Here is a 20,878-nt window from a genome sequence, read left to right on the forward strand (position 1 = left end):
GTGGACTATACAGTCCATGGAATTCTCCAGGCAAGAATACTGGAGTGGGTAGCGTTTCCCTTCTCCAGGGGATCTTCCCAACCCAGGGATCAAACCCAGGTCTCCCACATTACAGGCGGATTCTTCACCAGCTGAGCCACAAGGGTTTCCATAGGCTATATCTTATTTTCAGAACCTTCTGCTGGCTCTAAAGAATATCTCAGTTCAGTTCAGTCGTTCAGTCATGTCTGACTCTTTGTGACCCTGTGAACCACAGCACGCCAGGCCTCCCTGTCCATCACCAACTCCTGGAGTCCACCCAAACCCGTGTCCATTGAGTCGGTGATGCCATCCAACCATCTCATCCCCTAATGTCCCCTTCTCCTCCTGCCCTCAATCTTTCCCAGCATCAGGGTCTTTTCAAATAAGTCAGCTTTTCACATCAGTTGGCCAAAGTATTGGAGTTGGAGCCTCTCTATTTCCTCTAAATCCCACTTGGAAACAATAGTTGAATCATCATCTCTCTCCTGTCACATTTTTGTGATAAGCAACTTCAAAAAGCCACAGCGCTTTCAACACTGCATGACTGTCTCCTTACCTACTCCATGGAGTACAGTAGGTAGACTTCCTACTTTCTATGTTACTGCAGGAAGAAGTGTCTTGCCAATATCTTCATGCCTTCATGCCCTCACTGGAAACCTCCTTAAGTACCGCCAGCCTTTTGCCTGACCCAATTCATAAAATCAGCGCCACATATTTTAGGATTCATTGTAGGAGCACTCTTCTTCTGGGTCTCAAATTCTTGTTTTTTTTTTTCTTTCTGGGGCTTCATGGGACTTTGGGCAGTGTTCAAATTCTACTTCAGTTTTTCGCTGTTGTATAATAAGCCATTCCAAAAGTTACTGGTGCAAACTACATCTATTTATGTTAACAAGCCCTGCTTCCACCACCACATTTTTCCTTGATCAGGGTGGCTGTGGATGTTCAGCTGTGCACTGGGGAGGGGAGGGGGAGCCTGACTACTCCACTCCATGAGTACTGCCTCTTTCAATCTCCTTGATGCAGAACTGGGACCTGCTAGGGAGAGCATAGGGATCTTCACACTCTCTGGTTCAGTCTCATTGCCTCCAGATGGATATGGAGGTTTAGGGCTCCCCAATACCCCAATGACACCTGAAGTGGGTTGAAAGTAGAGGGCTGACTGACCAGACTTGCCCCACTATGCACCACTTTGTTTAGTCTTGTAGATACCAGGACAGGGTGGAGGCTCAGCTTCTCACTGGACCCCGCTGACCCTGGGAGTGGATGATGAAGTCTAGTGGTAATGAGCCTTGCTTTGCACCTTCTCATTATGTCTCAGCTCACCACTGGAGCCCCCCACCTCTTCTGGAAATCAGAGCACTGCCTACTTCTGCCAGACAGGGGATAGAAGATCAGCTCCCTGCTCAGTCCCTTTGATGCTGTCCTGGCAGGGGAATTGAAAATCCATGACTGACTTTCACTAGAAAAGGGACAGATTTGCTTCCCCTTGGTCTACTTATACCCTCACAGAGGAATCTGAATATCACATCTGGTGGGAAGGTGGCTTGAAAGATCAGCTCTCTGCTCATTCCTAGTAAAACTGTGGTGGAAGAAGGTGATTTTTTTTCTTGTTGGTGTTTGTCTGGTTTAGGACACAAATAACCAAAAAGGTTTTTGATTAGGCTACCTTTTTCATGGTCTTTGGCTCAGGGCAGTGGGCTTTTCTTGGAGTTGTCTGGTCTGTGCCTGGGGATGGTCCTCAGTTGGAGGCTTTTGGAGCTTTCCATGTGAGAGATAGGAAACCCAGGTAACAGCCTCCATGTCATTTCTCAAACCCAGATGTCCCTACACAATCCACCGTCTCCTTTCCACCTTTCAGAGTCTCCCTATGGTTGTTTTGTAATGTCCATGGTTTTTCAGTTGTAAGAAAGACCTGAGAGGAATGGAGCTACCCTATCTTCACCAAAAATGGAGAAGTCCAAGTGTATCTTTTATTCTCCAGGAAAAGGCAAGCAAATATTAACTATCTTGAGCTAAAGACAATAAAGTAAGCAGGACACAGATCTACAAATGTAAAAAACAAACAAACAAGCAAACAAAGAAACAAAAAAAGTGTAGCCTCATGTAATAGTAAGATATAATAAATGGTTTTTATACCACAAGGGAAAAAAGAGGGGAGGTTTATTTTGTTTACTGTCATGAAGCCCTGATTGAATCTATATTCTTTCCTGTTGGGTTTATTGTCTGGGAGATTAGAAGAATTACAAATACTGGTATCAGGTATGATGAGTCCTTTCTCTAATAGTGTTCCAACTTTTATCTCTTATTTTCCCATTTAACAGTATTGTGCTAGTTTGAATAGAGATCTATATGAATCACTATGAACCTCAATGACTTTGATATTAATAAGTCTGACAACATATGTAGGATTTTTGTTGCTGTTGTTGTTTTAACACAAGTAACCCTACATCTTGAGATTTTTATTAGATCTTTGCTCAAGATGATAAAGTACCAATATATCAATACCCAAATTTGTATCTGATTATAAGTAGGATAGTCCTCAGGATTTAAGAAAGAGGCCAGCAATAGGCTATCTAATCTAAAAAATGCATTTGACCACTGCTGCTGCTGCTGCTAAGTCGCTTCAGTCGTGTCTGACTCTGTGTGACCCCATAGACGGCAGCCCACTAGGCTGCCCTCCTATTAAGGCCATAGGTATAATATCACAAAAGAGGGGAAAAAAAACATTCTTTGCTTAAAAGTCAATGGATAGTTATACACTGTGATGAAAGAATGTCTACAGATTATTAATTTCTTGACTCTCAGAGAAATGTTGTGTCATGGTGGCAGGATTTGTGGTATCAATAAACAACTTGGCAGACTGCTCTTTAATATTTGCAGAGATTTTTCTATGTGAATTTGAGGGTGAAAATTAGAAAATAAACACTTGAATTTCCCTTTGGAAACTTTGCCATTGCCTACCCACTTAAATTTTTCCTTTACCTTTTTTACTAGCAGAGTTCAATTAATTTTTCATGGTCCTTTCTGCTTACATTGAATATAGATGTCTTTATCAACAAACTCCTTTCCCAAATTCTTATGATTAGGGTGGGAAATTCTAATTGCTTTAACTGAATGACCACTGATTTATTCTAGATTTTTTTCTAATTTTGTTTTTGGCTATTTCAAGATCTTTAGGGGCTTCCCTGGTGGCTCAGACAGTAAAGAATCTGCCTGCAATGTGGGAGACCCAGGCTCAATTCCTGGAGAAGGGAATGGCAACCCACTCCAGTAGTCTTGCCTGGAAAATTCCATGGACAGAGAAGCCTGACAGGCTATAGTCCATGGGGTAGAAAAGAGTCAGACATGACTAAGCAACCAACATGTACACTTTCAAACAATAGTTGGAGACCTGGCAACAGAGGTATTTCTCATTCCTGGTTTTGCCTTCATATTAAATCCCCTGGCTCAGGCTTATGGCTGTTCAAAGGAAAGTGAAGAGTTGAGGTCACACTTGCCTAAGGATCTAACCCTGAATGCTGTCAAAAGGTGTTAAAGAGCCTATTCCAGAAGTCACTCATCCTTTCTTTGCTTGTAGGACAAGATTACAGGGCAATCTGTTTTCACAGAACAGACTTTGAAGATGGAATCTTACAGCTCTTACTCCACTTCTACAGCTTTTCTAACTCCTCTAATCTCTGCAGTTCAGGGTCTATTAGATCACTCTCAAAATCTTTTCACTCTGAATTTTCCATCCAGTTTTTCTTTTACATCAGAGTATGCTATCAACATGTGAGCCAACTGATTAAAATCTGGGATCCCCAAATTATCTGTTCCTAGAACAACTCTAAATGTCTTTGCAAATTTCTGTCTGTAATGTATGTGTAGGCTTTAGAAAGTGACTCTCAATTCAAAGGTCAGATTTAAAATCAACCACAACAGAATGTGATTTGTTTTGAAGTGGATTTAACTTTAAGAAAAACGTTTGAGGGACTTCTGTGGTGGTCCAGTAGTTAAGAGTCTGCCTCCCAATACAGTGGACATGGGTCCAATCACTAATCCAGGAGGATTCCACATGTTTCAGGGCGACTAAGTCCATGAACCGCAACTACTGAGCGGTGCTCTAGATTCCTCACCATGAGCGAGCAGCCCTCGCTCACTGCAACCAGAGAAAGACTGCACGCCACAGTAAAGAAGAGTAAGTTCAACCAAAAAGAAAAATAAATAGATAAATGAGATTTTAGAGTTTATCCTTGGCTAGAGCAGAAAGTGTCCCTATTATAGGAACCTAGGCAGAAGGAGAAGCAATAAAGGAACTGAGGCAGTTAGAGTCAGATTGCAGTTCAAGAGGATCAAAGAAAGATAGTTTTAAGGGATTTGTTTTTGTTTGTTTGTTTTTACTTTTCTCACTTACCCTGAGTAAGGAATCTTTTGAAAGCGTTAATTTTGAAAACAAGATTTCCTTTGAAAATTTCCTTATACAAATGAAAAATGCAGACCATTTCCTTTCTAAAATGCCGCTTAAATGAAAGATTTTTTTCAGATTGAAAGTTTCCGAAAAAAACCACTTTTATGCCACTAAGATAAATACATAAATTGTAGCCCCTCCAAAAAATGTTAGAAACAAACTTTCCAAAGTTCTGCTGAGATTTTGGAGTTCAAAGACCTTGACTTGGAATAGGATTCTCCTTTGAGGTCACATGGTCCTGTTACTCTGAGGTCTCACCACAAATGAGCTTGAAAGTGAAAGTGAAGTCGCTCAGTGGTGTCCGACTCTTTGCAACCCCATGGACTGTAGCCCACTAGGCTCCTCCATCCATGAGATTCTCCAGGCAAGAGTACTGGAGTGGGTTGTCATTTCCTTCTCCAGGGGATCTTCTCAACCCAGGGATTGAACCTGGGTCTCCCATGTTGTAGCTTAGACCAAGTGAGCTTAGAAGGAGATAAAAGCGATGGTCTTGCTTATGCCCTTTGTTATCTTAGGCTCCTGTATAAATCAGCTCAAGCTGCCACAATAAAATACTGCAGACTCAGCAGCTTAAACAACACAAATGTATTTTCTCATAGTTCCGGAGAATAGGAAGTTCAAGATCAAGGTGCCATACCAATTTTGGAGTGACACAAGCATTCAGTCCATTGCAGCCCCCAACCTAATCATTAGCTGTCTCTAATGCTTCACTTCATGGGAAATAGATGGGGAAATAGTGGAAACAGTGTCAGACTTTATTTTGGGGGCTCCAAAATCACTGCAGATGGTGATTGCAGCCATGAAATTAAAACACGCTTACTCCTTGAAAGGAAAGTTATGACCAACCTAGATAGCATATTAAAAAGCAGAGACATTACTTTGCCAACAAAGGTCCATTTAGTCAAGGCTATGGTTTTTCCAGGAATCATGTATGGATATGAAAGTTGGACTGTGAAGAAAACTGAGCACCAAAGAATTGATGCTTTTGAACTGTGGTGTTGGAGAAGACTCTTAAGAGTCCCTTGGACTGCAAGGAGATCCAACCAGTCCATCCTAAAGGAGATCAGTCCTGGGTGTTCTTTGGAAGGAATGATGCTAAAGCTGAAACTCCAATACTTTGGCCACCTCATGTGAAGAGTTGACTCATTGGAAAAGACTCTGATGCTGGAAGGGATTGGGGGCAGGAGGAGAAGGGAATGACAGAGGATAAGATGGCTGGATGGCATCACCAACTTGATGGACGTGAATTTGGGTGAACTCTGGGAGTTGGTGATGGACAGGGAGGCCTCATAAGAGTCAGACACCTGGCAACTGAACTAAACTGAACTGAATGCAGATGGAAGATTTGGACTAAAGCGCTTGCCTTGAACCATACATTTATGGATAAAACAGGAAAAGGCTGAGAAGAGAACTCATAAACTTTGGCAGGTGACATAAGATGAAGTTTGTCCCTTAAGGAGACCAGTATGAGAATACCTTCTGAATTCCTCAAGAGATGGTTATATCAGACCTAGAGTCAATTTGCTCCTCTGATCATCTGCTTCCTGGTGGCTTAGATGGAAAAACCTGTTGATAAAGCAAAACTAAATCTACTGAATGTAGTGTAGTGAAGACCACCTTCTTGCTTTGTTTTGTTGTCCCATCCTTTAGTTGTGTCCCACTCTTTTCGACCCCATGGATTGCAGCATGCCAGGCTCCACTGTCCTTCACCATCTCCCAGAGCTTGATCAAATTCATGTCCATTGAGTCGGTGATGCTATCCAACCATCTCATCCTCTGCCACCTCCTTCACCTTTTGCTTTCCATCTTTCCCAGCATCAGGGTCTTTTACAATGAGTTGGCTCTTTGCAACAGGTGGCCAAAGTATTAGAGATTCAGCATCAGTCCTTCTAGTCCTTCAGGATTGGTTTCCTTTAGAATTGACTGGTTTGATCTCCCTGCAGTCCAAGGGACTCTCAAGAGTCTCCTGCAACACCACAGTTCAAAAGCATCAATTTTTGATGCTCAGCCTTCTTTATGGTCCAACTCTCACTTCTATATGTGAATACTGGGAAAATCATAGCTATGGCTATATGAACCTTTGTCAGCAAAGTAATGTCTCTGCTTTTTAATATGCTGTCTAGGTTTGTCTTAGCTTTTTCTTCCAGGGAGCAAGAGTCTTTTAATTCCATGGCTGCAGTCACTGTCTGCAGTGATTTTGGAGCCAAGAAAAGAAAATCTGTTAATGTTTCTACTTTTTCCCTTTCTATTTGCCATGAAGTGATGGGACCAGATGCCATAACCTTTGTTAATGTTTAGATTTAAGCCAGCTTTTTCACTGTCCTCTTTTATCATCATCAAGAGGCTCTTTAGATCCTCTCTCTTCACTTTCCACCATTAAGGGTGGTATCATCTGCACATCCGATGTTGTTGATATTTTTCCTAGCAATCTTGATTCCAGTCTGTGATTCATCTGGCCTGGCATTTCTCATGATGTACTCTGCCTATAACTTAATAAGCAGGGTGATGGTATTTAGCTTTGTTGTACTCTTTTCCCAGTTTTGAACCAGTCAGTTGTTTCATTTCCAACTGTTGCTTCTTGACCTGCATACAGGTTTTTCAGGAGGCAGGTAAGGTGGTCTGGTATTCCCATCTCTTTAACAATTTTCCAGTTTGTTGTAATCTACACAGTGAAAGGCTTTACTGTAATCAATGAAGCAGAAGTAGATTTTTTTTTTAAATTCCCCTGCGTTTTCTATGATCCAGCAAATGTTGGCAATGTGATCTCTGGTTCCTTTGCCTTTTCCAGCCTGTACATTTCGAAGTTCTCAGTTCACCTACTGCTGAAGCCTAGCTTGAAGGATTTTGAGCATAACCTTACTAGCATATGAAATGTGCACAATTGTATGATAGTTTGAACATTCTTTATCACTGCCCTTCTTTAGGATTGGAATGAAAATTGCCCTTTTCCAGTCCTGTTGTAACTACCGAGTTTCTAAATGTGCTGGCATAAGTGCAGCACTTTACCAGCATCATCTGGGGTTTTAAATAGCTCTGCTGTAAGTCTGTCATCTCCATTAGCTTTGTTTGTAGTAATGCTTTCTAAGGCCCACTTGACTTCACACTTCAGAATGTCTGGCTCTAGGTGAGTGACCACACCATTGTGGTTATCTGGGTTATTAAGACCTTTTTGGTATTGTTCTTTTGTGTATTCTTGCCACCTCTTCCTAACCTCTTCTGCTTCTGTTAGGTCCTTACAGTTTCTGTCCTTTATTGTGCCCATCCTTGCATGAAGTGTTCCTTTGATACCTCCATTTTTCTTGAAGAGATCTCTGGTCTTTCCCATTCTATTGTTTTCCTCAATTTTTTGCATTGTTCATGTAAGAAGGCTTTCTTATCTCTCCTTGCTATTGATAGAGTCTTAATAATGTCTGAGCGGAGAAGGCTGGTATCAGAAAAGCACATTTGTAAGACTTTTAGGATGATTTAAAGGGGAGTTTTGCAAGGAGGCATATTAATTGGGAATTTGAAAATTTTATGATATAATAGAGTTGGATTGGTGGGCACATGAGGTAAGAGTTTTAAAACAGGTTCTGATGGGCAAGCTGTTAGCCTTAATAAGTAATCTCTTTCAGTTGGTTTAAGCCTTATCTTCCAGGATCAGGTATATCCTTGACCAATAAGTTAAATTATTTTTGTCTAACCCCAGTATTGTTTGGCATGAAAAACAGGACAGTAAGCTTGGTCAAAGACTTGTTTAGCACTGGGAAACAAGGTAGATTTGGTCTTAACATTCACTGATATTCTGGAATATTTACACTTGAAGATTCATTCTTGATAAATGTCTTTCAATGAAATTTAACCAAAATGGCCAACTGCTTCTTTTTACTTTATTTTTATTTTATAGGATTAACAAATTGAGTCACAAGCCAAAAAAAAAGGGGGGGGGGGTGTTTAGGCTATTAAAATCATCATCATAATAATAACAAAGATAGCAAAAAAAGGAGACAAGTGCTTTCAACCTTAAGAACGCATGATAAAGGAATTTCCCTGGTGGCCCAATAGCTAAGACTCTGTGCTCCCAATGCAGGGGGCCTGTGTTCAGTCCCTGGTCAGATCCCACATGCCACAGCTAAAGATTCTGAGTACTACAAGTACTGGGTACTGCTAGGTCCCCAAGCAGTAAAGTAAATAAATAAATATCTTAAAAAGAAAAATAAAAAATAAAAAGAGGACAAAAATTAGTTTTTTAAAAAGATAAAAACTATGATAATGCTAGCTTCATATTTGTCACACAAAAAGTAGGAAGAGAAAAGTTTACATTTGACTTACAAAGATATAAGATCACATATTTATGTGATAGAGATGTTTAAAATTATGATCCTGCAAGCAGGTTCCAAAATATCTATATATGTGAGAGAGCATGTGAATTTGGGTGTGTGCCCATATGTCCTGTCACATGTGAGAAAACATAGTGTGTGAAAACAAGCACTTCTCTGAAGATGCAGAGCGGGGATGAGTGTTCATTTCCTCCTCAAACGGTTATAGATGGTGTGGGCTAGGACCCGGCTTTATGACAAACATTACTGAGAGAAATGAGGAATCCCTGGCTTCAGAGATCTTACAATAGAGGAGATAGATCCATTTAGATGAACAATTATGGTTTAAAAAAAAATGTATAGAGGAACCCTGAGGAGGAAGTGACTATGTCTAGACAGAGGAAACAGAGAATATTAATATTAACATTAGGGCCAAACCTAGAAGGACTGAGCCAAGCAGAGGACAACAGGGTGTGCAGGCAACTGTGATGTCTCCACTGAGCAGGGACATATGTGGGAATCAGTAGGTCCTCCTCTGACACTTGCAGGACCTAAGGCAAGAGTACAGAAGGAGGTGCCTATCTCATAAGTCTAAATATTTAAGTTACAGGATACATGTATATGTAAGGCTCAGTCACTTTGTTGTGCACCTGAAATATCAAATTTTTAATCAAACTAGTTAAATAAAATTGAAATTTTTACTTAATTTAAAGAATAGTCAATCAAAAATAAATACAAATTAAAATCAATTGAAATTGACTTTTAATTTAAATTAATCATTTTAAGTATAAAAATACTATTCAATTTTAATAATAATTCTTATTAAATATTTTCACAGAAATGAAACTATCCACATTTTTAATATCCACATCCATCAGTTTGTCAATACAAAAAAGTAGCATCATGCTTCATGCATACTACATGTAAACCTACTGTAACAAATGTAAGGGTAATGTGAATTGTTTAGCCTTGCAAAATGCTCTTTGACTGCCATGTACAATGTATTGAATACAGCATTATTTCTGATGAGTGCTTAGAGAATTACAATCTGCGCCACGAAGAGAAGCAAGAAAACAGATGCTTGAAACTCCTGGGAAAGAATACTTTATAATGGAAGAATCTACTGCATTTGTGCTATCTGCATGGATTGCTCTGACAAATTTAACATGTGGAGTCCTATAAACAGGGGTCTAAGTCAGGGCTCCATGAATAGCGGGGCAGTTATAGGAATCAAATTGCCAAGTGAAAGATAATGGTGACCAGATTGTCAAGGGCGTCATGAACCCTGCCCAGGAAGATCATTGACAACTGTCCATTAATCAGGGAAGAAAACAAATATAGAACACCAATCCTTCACTGTTTTCCTCCTACGGAGATCACAGTAGCTCCTATCTGAAGGAGAAATCTAGTTGTTAAACATAAAGATGATCAAAAGTCCTATTGGAAGTATTGTGTGGAGCCCTGAACCTTCATGAAAAAGACAAAGAAGCCAAAGAATGTAACAGTTTATAATGTCTTTTGAAAGTTCTCTGTATTTCCAGGAAGAAATTTACATTTAGGAAAAGCATATACATATTTACAATCAAATATAGATTTATGTTTACACACAATATATCGAAAAAAAAATTCCTGACAAGTGACCTGGCTTCTCTGTTTTCTGTAACTTTAATAAAATGATACATTTAAGTCCCAGATTTCACCACACAACTCTCTGGCTAACATACTTTTCTGAGAGCCTCTTCCACTTGCTGGAGGAGAAAGCCCAAGGTCCTTACCGTGGTATCTAATCCCTCTTCATCTCTCCACTAGATCACTAGCCAGAGCCTCCTTCCATGCATGAGTGCTTAGTCCCTCAGTTGTATCTGACATAGTAGCACACCAGGCTCCTCTGTCACAGGATTTTCCAGGCAAGAATAATGGAGCAGGTTGTCATTTTCTCTTCCAGGGGATCCCTTTCACTCAGGGATCAAACCCACGTCTTCTGCATTGGCTGGCCTTACCACTGAGCCACCTGGAAAGCCCAGATCCTCCTTAAGGGTCTCCCATCTTCTTCCCATCCCCTTCTTAAACCATTCTTTCCAAAACTGCCTGAGTGAGAAATGAAAAGATGCTTCACTCTGATTTAAAAGCCCATTATTGACTTTCTGTTGCACACAGGAAAAATACAATTCCCATATCATGGACTGCAAGAGCTTTAAGATCTGACTTTGCCAACATCTCAAACTTATAGTCTGCCACTTTCCTTCTTGCTCACTATGTTGTAGCCGTTTTGGTTTTCATTAACCCTCTGGAATACGTTTGGTTCCTTCCAACCTCAGGGCTTTTGTACTTGCCGTTTTTCCACGTGGAAGATTTTTCTGCTAATCTTCATATGACCAGTTCTGAGAATGTCCTTCCCTGACCACCCCACTTAAAACACATGCCCTTTGTTCTTTCTCCAGCACCTAATTTCTTTATATGCTTCTTCCAAGTATCTTTAACAATCTATATTTTGCTCATTTCTTATTCATCATATGGCTAATACATTGCTGTCTTGTACAAAAAAACTTTTCTTATTTGTTCAGTGATGTATTTCTAGCTTTCAGCACAAAGCTAATCATAAGAGGTGCTGATGAGATGTTAGTCACCTACGTTTATAGGCTCATTTACTAGCCCTGTACACCTTGTGCTTTGTATCCCAGTCGTACCAAACATCTCTTAATGTCACCAAATGCTAAAGGGAATAACTGCAGCTATTTTATGCCTCTGTTCCTTTGTTGGAGCTGTTCCATCAACTCAGATGGCTCCTCCCTCTTTTTTCACCTGGTTAACTTCTACTCATTTTGGAAGTCCAAGTTCAAATAACAACTCCAAGAGACAGAACGAAATATACTTCCCTTGTGCTTCCATAGAATTCTTTGCCTTTTTCACAAGGTTTATCACTCTTCATGGGCAAGTTACCATCACTTATCTCTGTACTTTTAAAAGGCAGAAGCTATACCTTATTTTTTTTTCTCTAAATTGAATGTCACCATATATCTTCATAAATTGAGTATACAGTATTTAGGAGAGTGCACGTAAATGTAGTTACATGGAATTAAAAAGTTTTTTCCACTTCCGACAGAAGGTTACATACATAAACTCCAAGGACGGAGTGCTCAGCATCACATCTCAGTACTGCTACACGCTTAATGAAAAATCTCGGGGAAGTCCCTTGAACTTGTGCCTCAGTTTCCTGATCTAGAAAATGGAGTTGAAGATATAGGCTAACCCATAGGTTGTTGTAAATATTAAATTACTTAATACACATAAAATATTTAGAAGTGCTTTCACGCCTGGTCAACATCCAATAAATGTCACCTGTCATTTATCTGAATGTATTTCTCATAATCTTTTTTTCTTTTTTAAGGACAGCTGGAACAAATAGAAGAAGTTCTTCCAATATATCTTCTCAGGGAACCATAATAAACTTTAGTTTATGGCAAATTTGTGATTATCTTGGCACTAGCCTCTTTTCTAATTGGGCACACACACATAAATCGTGACTTTAGATGCTTGACTGTTGTGTAACTTAAGGAGTATGTATATTGCCAGTCTGTACCACTTGGCAGCTTGAAAATTTTTAATTTAATTGAATTTAAAAAGGGAGAAATGCAGTACGTGTGAGATTAGTACTATGTAAATCTGCTTAAATCTATACCCATATGTTTTGTTCAAAATGTTTTACACTGTACAGTAGAAAAAGAAAACAGATCTGATTATACATCTTCTCCTTGCTCAAAATTTTTCTATAGGTCTCAGAGTAGGGGGAAAACAGTGATACATCTCAAAAGACCCTCAAAAGAAGCAAAATGAACAAAAGTAATGAAACAATAATTGGAAAATGCCTATAAAAAACAAATAATCATAAAAATCAAGCTTATTAGTAATTAAAGAAAATCAAATCAGATCCAAAGTGAATCTTTCAACTTTTAAAAAGCAGAATTAAAAAATGAGTATTCCGTGTTGGTAAGAATGCAAGGATATACATATTTCTACATAGCACTGCTGAGTATTGATTCAAATACTAAGAAACAAAATTAGAAATAGGTACCAAGAACCTTTAACAATTATATACTTCATGGACTTAAAATCTCTTTCGCTTCAATAGTATAAGACAATAATCAGAAAACTCAATAAAATTTTAATACAGATTTTTGTAATAGTATTACTTATAACAATGAAACAGAAATAATCTAATATTCAGCTAAATTAATTTGTTACAGCTACACAATGAAAGAGCCTCTTGATGAAAGTGAAAGAGGAGAGTGAAAAAGTTGGCTTAAAGCTCAACATTCAGAAAACTAAGATCATGGCATCTGGTCCTATCACCTCATGGCAAATAGATGGGGAAACAGTGGAAACAGTGTCAGACTTTATTTTTCTGGGCTCCAAAATCACTGCAGATGGTGACTGCAGCCATGAAATTAAAAGATACTTACTCTTTGGAAGGAAAGTTATGACCAACCTAGATAGCATATTCAAAAGCAGAGACATTACTTTGTCATCAAAGGTCCATCTAGTCAAGGCTATGGTTTTTCCTGTGGTCATGTATGGATATGAGAGTTGGACTATAAAGAAAACTGAGCGCTGAAGAATTGAGCACTGAAGTGCTTTTGAATTGAGGTGTTGGAGAAGACTCTTGAGAATCCCTTGGACTGCAAGGAGGTCCAACTAGTCCATCCTAAAGGAGATCAGTCCTGGGTGTTCATTGGAAGGACTGATGCTAAAGCTGAAACTCCAATATTTTGGCCACCTCATGCGAAGAGCTGACTCATTTGAAAAGACCCTGATGCTGGGAAGGATTGAGGGTGGGAGGAGACGGGGATGACAGTGGATGAGATGGTTGGATGGCATCACCAACTCAATGGAAATAGGTTTGGGTGAACTCCAGGAGTTGGTGATAGACAGGGAGGCCTGGCGTACTGCTGTTCATGGGATTGCAAACAGTCAGACACGACTGAGCGACTGAACTGAACTGACACAATGAAATAGCATACAAGTACATTAACTGGTTTTGAAGCATATATGCTGACATTAGGGCTTCCCAGGTGGCACTAGGAGTAAAGAGCCTGCCTTCTAATGCAGGAGACACAAGAGACATGGGTTCAATCCCTGGGTCAGGAAGATCCCCTGGAGTAGGAAATGGCAACCCACCCCAGTATTCTTGCCTTGAGAATCCCCATGGAGAGTGGAGCCTGGTAGGCTATACAGTCCATGGGGTCGCAAAGAGTCAGACGCAACTGAAGTGACTTAGCATGCATGGATGCTGACATTAGAAAATACTTATGTTTTATATTGATTATATAACGTGGTAGATAAATAACTTTTACAATGATGTTGATTACATAACTTATATGTATATATGTGTATGAAACAAAACATTAAAAAGTTATCAATGGATTACTTACGTATAATAGGTTAAAAAGTTGATTTGTTTTTGTTTATGTTAGTAATATCTTCTACACTTATAAAATTCTATATCATGGCTATATATGACATACGGTTTCCTAATCAGAAAAATGATTCAGTTAGACTTAATAAGAAAAATTTCATATTATCATTAAAAACTCTCTTCAATTCAACGCAACGTACCTTACTATAACACTGAATTCCAGCTATTAGAATAACAGGATAAGAAGACTGGTTACCAGTGCTCTTCTTAAATTCTGGTCTGACTTTGGAGAAAATCACTTAGCCCCTTTGAGCCTTGGTTTCCTCAGTTGTAAAGGAGATTAACAATTTCTGTCTATTCCACAAAAGTTATTGTGATTCCTAAGTGAAATAGTGTTCAAACAATACAAGTTAAGTAAATGGAGTATTTTAATATGTCAGAGAGATATGTAGGAATATGAGCAACTATTAAAAGTTTTAACCAAAATAATAATAAATAGATACTAAAACTTAAGCGAAAGTATGGTACAACTAGGTGATTCATACTTGGGCCTCCAAAACTGAAAACTATGATTTGATCTTCCCATCCTTTTTTGTCACTTCTGTAATAAATGAACACTCAGTAAATTTAGTGAATAAAAACTTTACTTCAGAAAAGATGAAAATGTCTAATATTGTGTTTTTCAATAGATAAGGGAAATTCCAGCTATCAAATTTTCGCTCTGTATATGGAGCAAGTAGAATTCATTCAAAAAATTTTTATCAATTTGATCTATTTTATTCCCCTGAAGTGCCAAAACCAAATATTTGCTTCTTAATACACATATATTGGACTTTTTGATCATTATTCTCAGTAAGAATATATTGCATTTATTTAGCACCTTTATATGTGCCAAAATATTTTCACTTAAAATATCTTGTCTGATTCTCACAACCACCCAGGGAGGTGCCATTAGCAGTTTTCCTTTAATTCAGTGGGATCCCCAGTAGCCTACTAGAACCCACTCATAACAATTAGCAAGATCCAACTGTAAATTTTGGTGGGGGGGTGCAGATTTTGCAAGCTGGTTGATAAGCACAGATAACATTAAAAACTAAGGTTTATAAGCTTATGTAGCAATGTGTGTGTGTGTGTCTGCCTGCTCAGTCATGTCTGACTGTTTGTGAAGCTATGGACTGTAGCCTGCCAGGCTCCTCTGTCCATGGAATTTTCCAGGCAAAAATATGGTAGCAGGTTGCAATTTCTTATACCAGGGGATCTTCCCAACCCAGGAAAGACATTAGACATTTTCAGTTTTCCTGAAGTAATCTTCCTGACCCAGGGATCAAACCTGTAATCCTACATCTTTTGTATTGGTAGGTGCATCCTTTATCACTAGTGCCACTTGGGAAGCCCTAATTGCGTGTATGACAGATATAATAAAATAAATTTTATTTAAATAGTTCCATAAATACTTAAAATTCATCACTTTCATTGCCATACCTCATTTTACTGTGCTTTGCTTTAGTTAAATTTATCAAATAAAAATAAATAAATAAAGTGCTGAAAAAAAAAAAAAAAGAGCTACAGGAACAGAAACTCTAGTGATCACATACAACAACAAGGAATATTCTTTGCAAAAGTAGTTTGGAAATGATTCAGAATAAATGGACTATTACATGAGTCTATATTAACAGATGAAAGCAAATACAACCCAGTGAGCTATGGTGAATTCTGCTTTCTAGATGTACCACATTATAGTAATAAAAATCCTAATAAAAAAAAAAAGATAAAAAAATCAAGTAGGTATTATGAGTTAACATCTTTGGTCAGTAGGGAGAACCACACAAAATAGTAGGCTAATCAGTTAGTTAAAATAAATGGATCCTCAAGAAAGTATTTATTCTCTACTCAAAAAAAAAAAAAAAAAAAAACTTGTCCTTGCCAAGTGTAGTTCCTCTTCCCTCCACTTTGCTTGTAATAGTGCAAGTGTCTGTTTTTTTAAAAGAGTATCTTGATTTGGCTCTCTTTTCTCATAGTTGACAGAGGAACAAATAGAAATAGTATTTGCAACAGCAAGAACAACAATAATGCTTATTGCGGTCTTATCTATTTTACAAAATTGAAACATGTAGAAAAAAAAAAATTCATCACTTTCTAATTGTTTTATTACATCTTACTATTATGCCCTTGAGGTTATTTGGGCCTATTGAATCTCTATAGCATATATATAATATGATGTGCTGCCAAATTGCATTCAATGACATCACATTGGTAGCTTGAAATCAGCCATAATGGGAGTACTTACACCACTAAAATTGGTAAACATTACAAATCATAACCTGATTTATTGTTGGGTTGAATATCTAAGCTTAAGAAAATGGTGGAAAAAATGTTATTAATGAAGATTAAACTTAGATGTATGCCATATGTATCATATCCTAGATGGTGGAATAGAAGGATGTGCACTCATCTCCTCCTGTGATAACTCCAAAATTACAACTCACTGCTGAACAAACATCTAAAAGAGAATGTTGGATCCCACCAAAAAAAGAAACCTCACGTCCAAGGCTAAAAGAGAAACCCCAAAAAGATACTAAAAGTGGCAAAATTGTATTTAGAATCAAACACCATACTCACCAGAAATGCTTGGAGGGCTCAAACAAAACCTTAAGCACACCAGGAGAACCCACAGAGACTGAACGAGACCTGCCTTTGAGTGTCTGAGTGTCTCCTGCAGAGGTATGGGTCAGCAGTGGCCTGCCACAGAGGCAGGGGCTCTGGGTGCAGCAGACCTGGGTATGGCATAAGTCCTCTTGGAGAAGGTCCCCATTAATCCCACCATGGAGCTGCCAGAACTTACACAAGACTGGGGAAACAGACTCTTGGAGGGCACCAACAAAAGCTTGTGCACTCCAGGACTCAGGAGAAAGAAGCACTAACCTCACAAGAGACTGATCCAGACTTGCCCATGAGTGTCCAGGAGTCTCCAGTGGAGGCATGGGTTGGTGGTGGCCTGCTGCAGGATCGGGGGCACTGAGTGCAGCAGTGCATGCACAGGACCTTTTGAAGGAGGTCTCCATTATCTTCATTACCTCCACCATAGTTTGGCCTCAGGTCAACCAACAAGATCAACCATCAGAGCAAGACCCAGTTTCTCCCTCAGTCAGTCTCTCCTGATGAAGAAATGACACTGAAAGATGAACTCTGCAGGTCAGTAGGTGCCCAATATGCTATTGGACAAGAGTGGAGGAATAACTCCAGAGAGAACGAAGAGATGGGGCCAAAGCAAAAACAACACACATTTGTGGATGTGACTGGTGATGGAAGTAATGTCCGATGCTGTAAAGAACAATATTGCACAGGAACCTGGGATGTTAGGCCCATGAATCAAGGTAAATTGAAAGTGGTCAAACAGGAGATGGCAAGAATGAACATCAACATTTTAGGAATCAATGAACTGAAATGGACTGGAATGGGTGCATTTAAAACAGATGACCATTATATCTACTACTGTGGGCAAGAATCCCTTAGAAGAAATGGAGTAGCCATCAGAGTAACAAAAGAGCCCAAAATACAGTACTTGGATGCAATCTCAAAAACGACAGAATGATCTCTATTCATTTCCAAGACAAACCATTCAACATCATAGTAATTCAAATCTATGCCCTCACCAGTAAGGCTGAAGAAGCTGAAGTCTAACAGTTCTGTGAAGACCTACAAGCCCTTCTAGAACTAACACCCAAAAAGATATCCTTTTCATTACAGGGGACTGGAATGCAAAGGTAGGAAGTCAAGAGATATGTGGAGTAACAGGCAAATTTGGCCTTGGAGCACAGAATGAAGCAGGACAAAGACTAACAGAGTTTTGCCAAGAGAATGCACTGGTCATAGCAAACACCCTCTTCCAACAACACAAGAGAAGACTCTACACATAGATATCACCAGATGGTCAATACAGAAGTCAGATGGATTATATTCTTTGCAGCCAAAGATAGAAAAGCTCTATACAGTCAGCAAAAACAAGACCGGGAGTGGACTGTTGCTCAGATCATGAACTCCTTATTGCCAAATTCAGACTTAAATTGAAGAAAGTAGGGAGAAACAATAGACCATTCAGTTATAACCTGCAGCAAATCCCTTATGATTATACAGTGGAAGTGACAAATAGATGCAAGGGATTAGATCTGATAGACAGAGTGCCTGAAGAACTATGGGCAGAGGTCCATGACATTGTACAGGAGGCAGGGATCAAGACCATCCCTGAGAAAAAGTAATGCAAAATGGTTGTCTGAGGAGGCCTTACAAATAGCTATGAAAAGAAGAGAAGCTAAAGGCAAAGGAGAAAAGGAAAGATATAGCCATCTGAATGCAGAGTTCCAAAGAATAGCAAGGAGAGATAAGAAAGCCTTCTTTAGTGATCAATGCAAAGAAATGGAGGAAAACAATAGAATGGGAAAGACTAGAAATCGTGTCAAGAAAATTAGAGATACCAAGGGAACATTCCATGCAAAGATGGGCACAATAAAGGACAGAAATGGTATGGACCTAACACAAGCAGAAAATATTAAGAAGAGGTGGCAAAAATACACAGAAAGTGAAAGTGAAGTCGCTCAGTCTTGTCCGACTCTTTGCGACCCCATGGACTGTAGCCTATCAGGCTCCTCTGTCCATGGGATTTTCCAGGCAAGAGTGCTTGAGTGGACTGCCATTTCCTTCTCCAAAATATACACAGAAGAACTATACAAAAAAGATCTTAATGCTCCAGATAACTATGATGGTGTGATCACTCACCTAGAGCCAGACATCCTGGAATGCAAAGTCAAGTGGGCCTCAGGAAGCATTGCTACGAACAAAGCTAGTGGAAGCGATGGAATTCCAGCTGAGCTATTTCAAATCCTAAAAGATGATGCTGTTAAAGTGGTGCACTCAATACGCCAGAAAATTTGGAAAACACAGCAGTGGCCACAGGACTGGAAAAGGTCAGTTTTCATCCCAATCCCAAAGAAAGGCAATGCCAAAAAACGTTCAAACTACCATACAATTGCACTCATCTCATACACTAGCAGAGTAATGCTCAAAATTCTCCAAGCCTGGTGTCAACAGTATGTGAATCATGAACTTCCAGATGTTCAAGCTAGATTTAGAAAAGGTAGAGAAACCAGAAATCAAATTGTCAACATTTGTTGGATCATTGAAAAAGCAAGAGAGTTCCAGAAAAACATAAAGTCAATAAAGCAGAAGTAGATGTTTTTCTGGAACTCTCTTGCTTTTTTGATGATCCAACAAATGTTGGCAATTAGCTAACATTAGCCTTTGACAATAGCCTATGACTATGTGGATCACAACAAACTGTGGAAAATTATTCAAAGATGGGAATACCAAACCACCTTACCTACCTCCTGAGAAATTTGTATGCAGGTCAAGAAGCAATAGTTAGAACTGGACAAGGAACAACAGACTGGTTCCAAATCAGGAAAGGAATACGTCAAGGCTGTATATTTTCACCCTGTTTATTTAACTTATATGCAGAGTACATTATATGAAATGCCAGGCTGGATGAAGCACAAACTGGAATCAAGATTGCCGGAAGAAATATCAATAACCTCAGATATGCAGATGACACCACCCTTATGGCAGGAAGTGAAGAACTAAGAGTCTCTTGATGAAAGTGAAAGAGGTGAGTGAAAAAGTTGGCTTAAAGCTCAACATTCAGAAAACTAAGATCATTACATCTGGTCCCATCACTTCATAGCAAATAGATGGTGAAACAGTGGAAACAGTGAGAGACTTTATTTTGGGGGGTTCCAAAATCACTGCAGATGGTGATTGCAGCCATGAAATTAAAAGACGCTTGCTCCTTGAAAGAAAAGTTATGGCCAACTTAAACAGCATATTAAAAAGTAGAGACATTACTTTGTCAACAAAGGTCCGTCTAATCAAAGCTTTGGTTTTTCCAGTAGTCATGTATGGATGTGAGATTTGGACTCTAAAGAAAGCTGAGCACCGAAGAATTGATGCTTTTGAACTTTGGTATTGGAGAAGATTCTTGGGAGTTCCTTGGACTGCAAGAAGATCCAAAGAGTCCATCCTAAAGGAAATCAGTCCTGAATATTCATTGGAAGGACTGATGCTGAAACTGAAACTCCAGTATTTTGGTCACCTGATGCAAAGAAATGAGTCACTGGAAGAGATCCTGACGCTGGAAAATATTGAGGGCAGAAGGAGAAGGTGACAACAGAGGATGCAATGTGTGGGTGTCATCACCTTCTCGTTGGACATGAATTTGAGCAAGCCCTGGGAGTTGGAGATAGACAGAGAATCCTGGTGTGCTGCAGTCCATGTGGTCGCAAAAAGTCAGACACTCTTAAACGACTGAATTGAACTGATGCCTTGTCTATAGCCATTATGCTAGGAATTGCACTAGACATTGAGAAAATATTCCTCCAGTATTTGGAAGCTATTAGCCCACTCAGTGAAGAAGTCACTCATGTCATTGATAAATGAGTAAAGTCCTAACATATGTTTTCATTTTTGTCTTACTCATTGACATGAATGAAAATATTAGCTAATATTTGAAGTCAACGCTACACTCATTCATCAACTGCAACCATAATTTGGCTACTTTAACAAGAGTGGGCAAAAATCAAATAAATCATTCTGTGAGAATCAATTGGCTGTATGGAATTTATTCTAAAGAGTACATGTAATTATTACTTG

The 20,878-nt window shown here is 39.1% G+C and overlaps 1 pseudogene; it reads left to right on the forward strand.

Moving 5' to 3' along the window:
• LOC133244247 (craniofacial development protein 2-like) overlaps nucleotides 1–20,878 on the forward strand; it is a 175,334-nt pseudogene that overhangs the window by 115,489 nt on the left and 38,967 nt on the right.

The sequence above is a fragment of the Bos javanicus genome, chromosome 3 (genome assembly GCF_032452875.1).
Source record: "Bos javanicus breed banteng chromosome 3, ARS-OSU_banteng_1.0, whole genome shotgun sequence".
NCBI classification, from domain to species: Eukaryota; Metazoa; Chordata; class Mammalia; order Artiodactyla; family Bovidae; genus Bos; species Bos javanicus.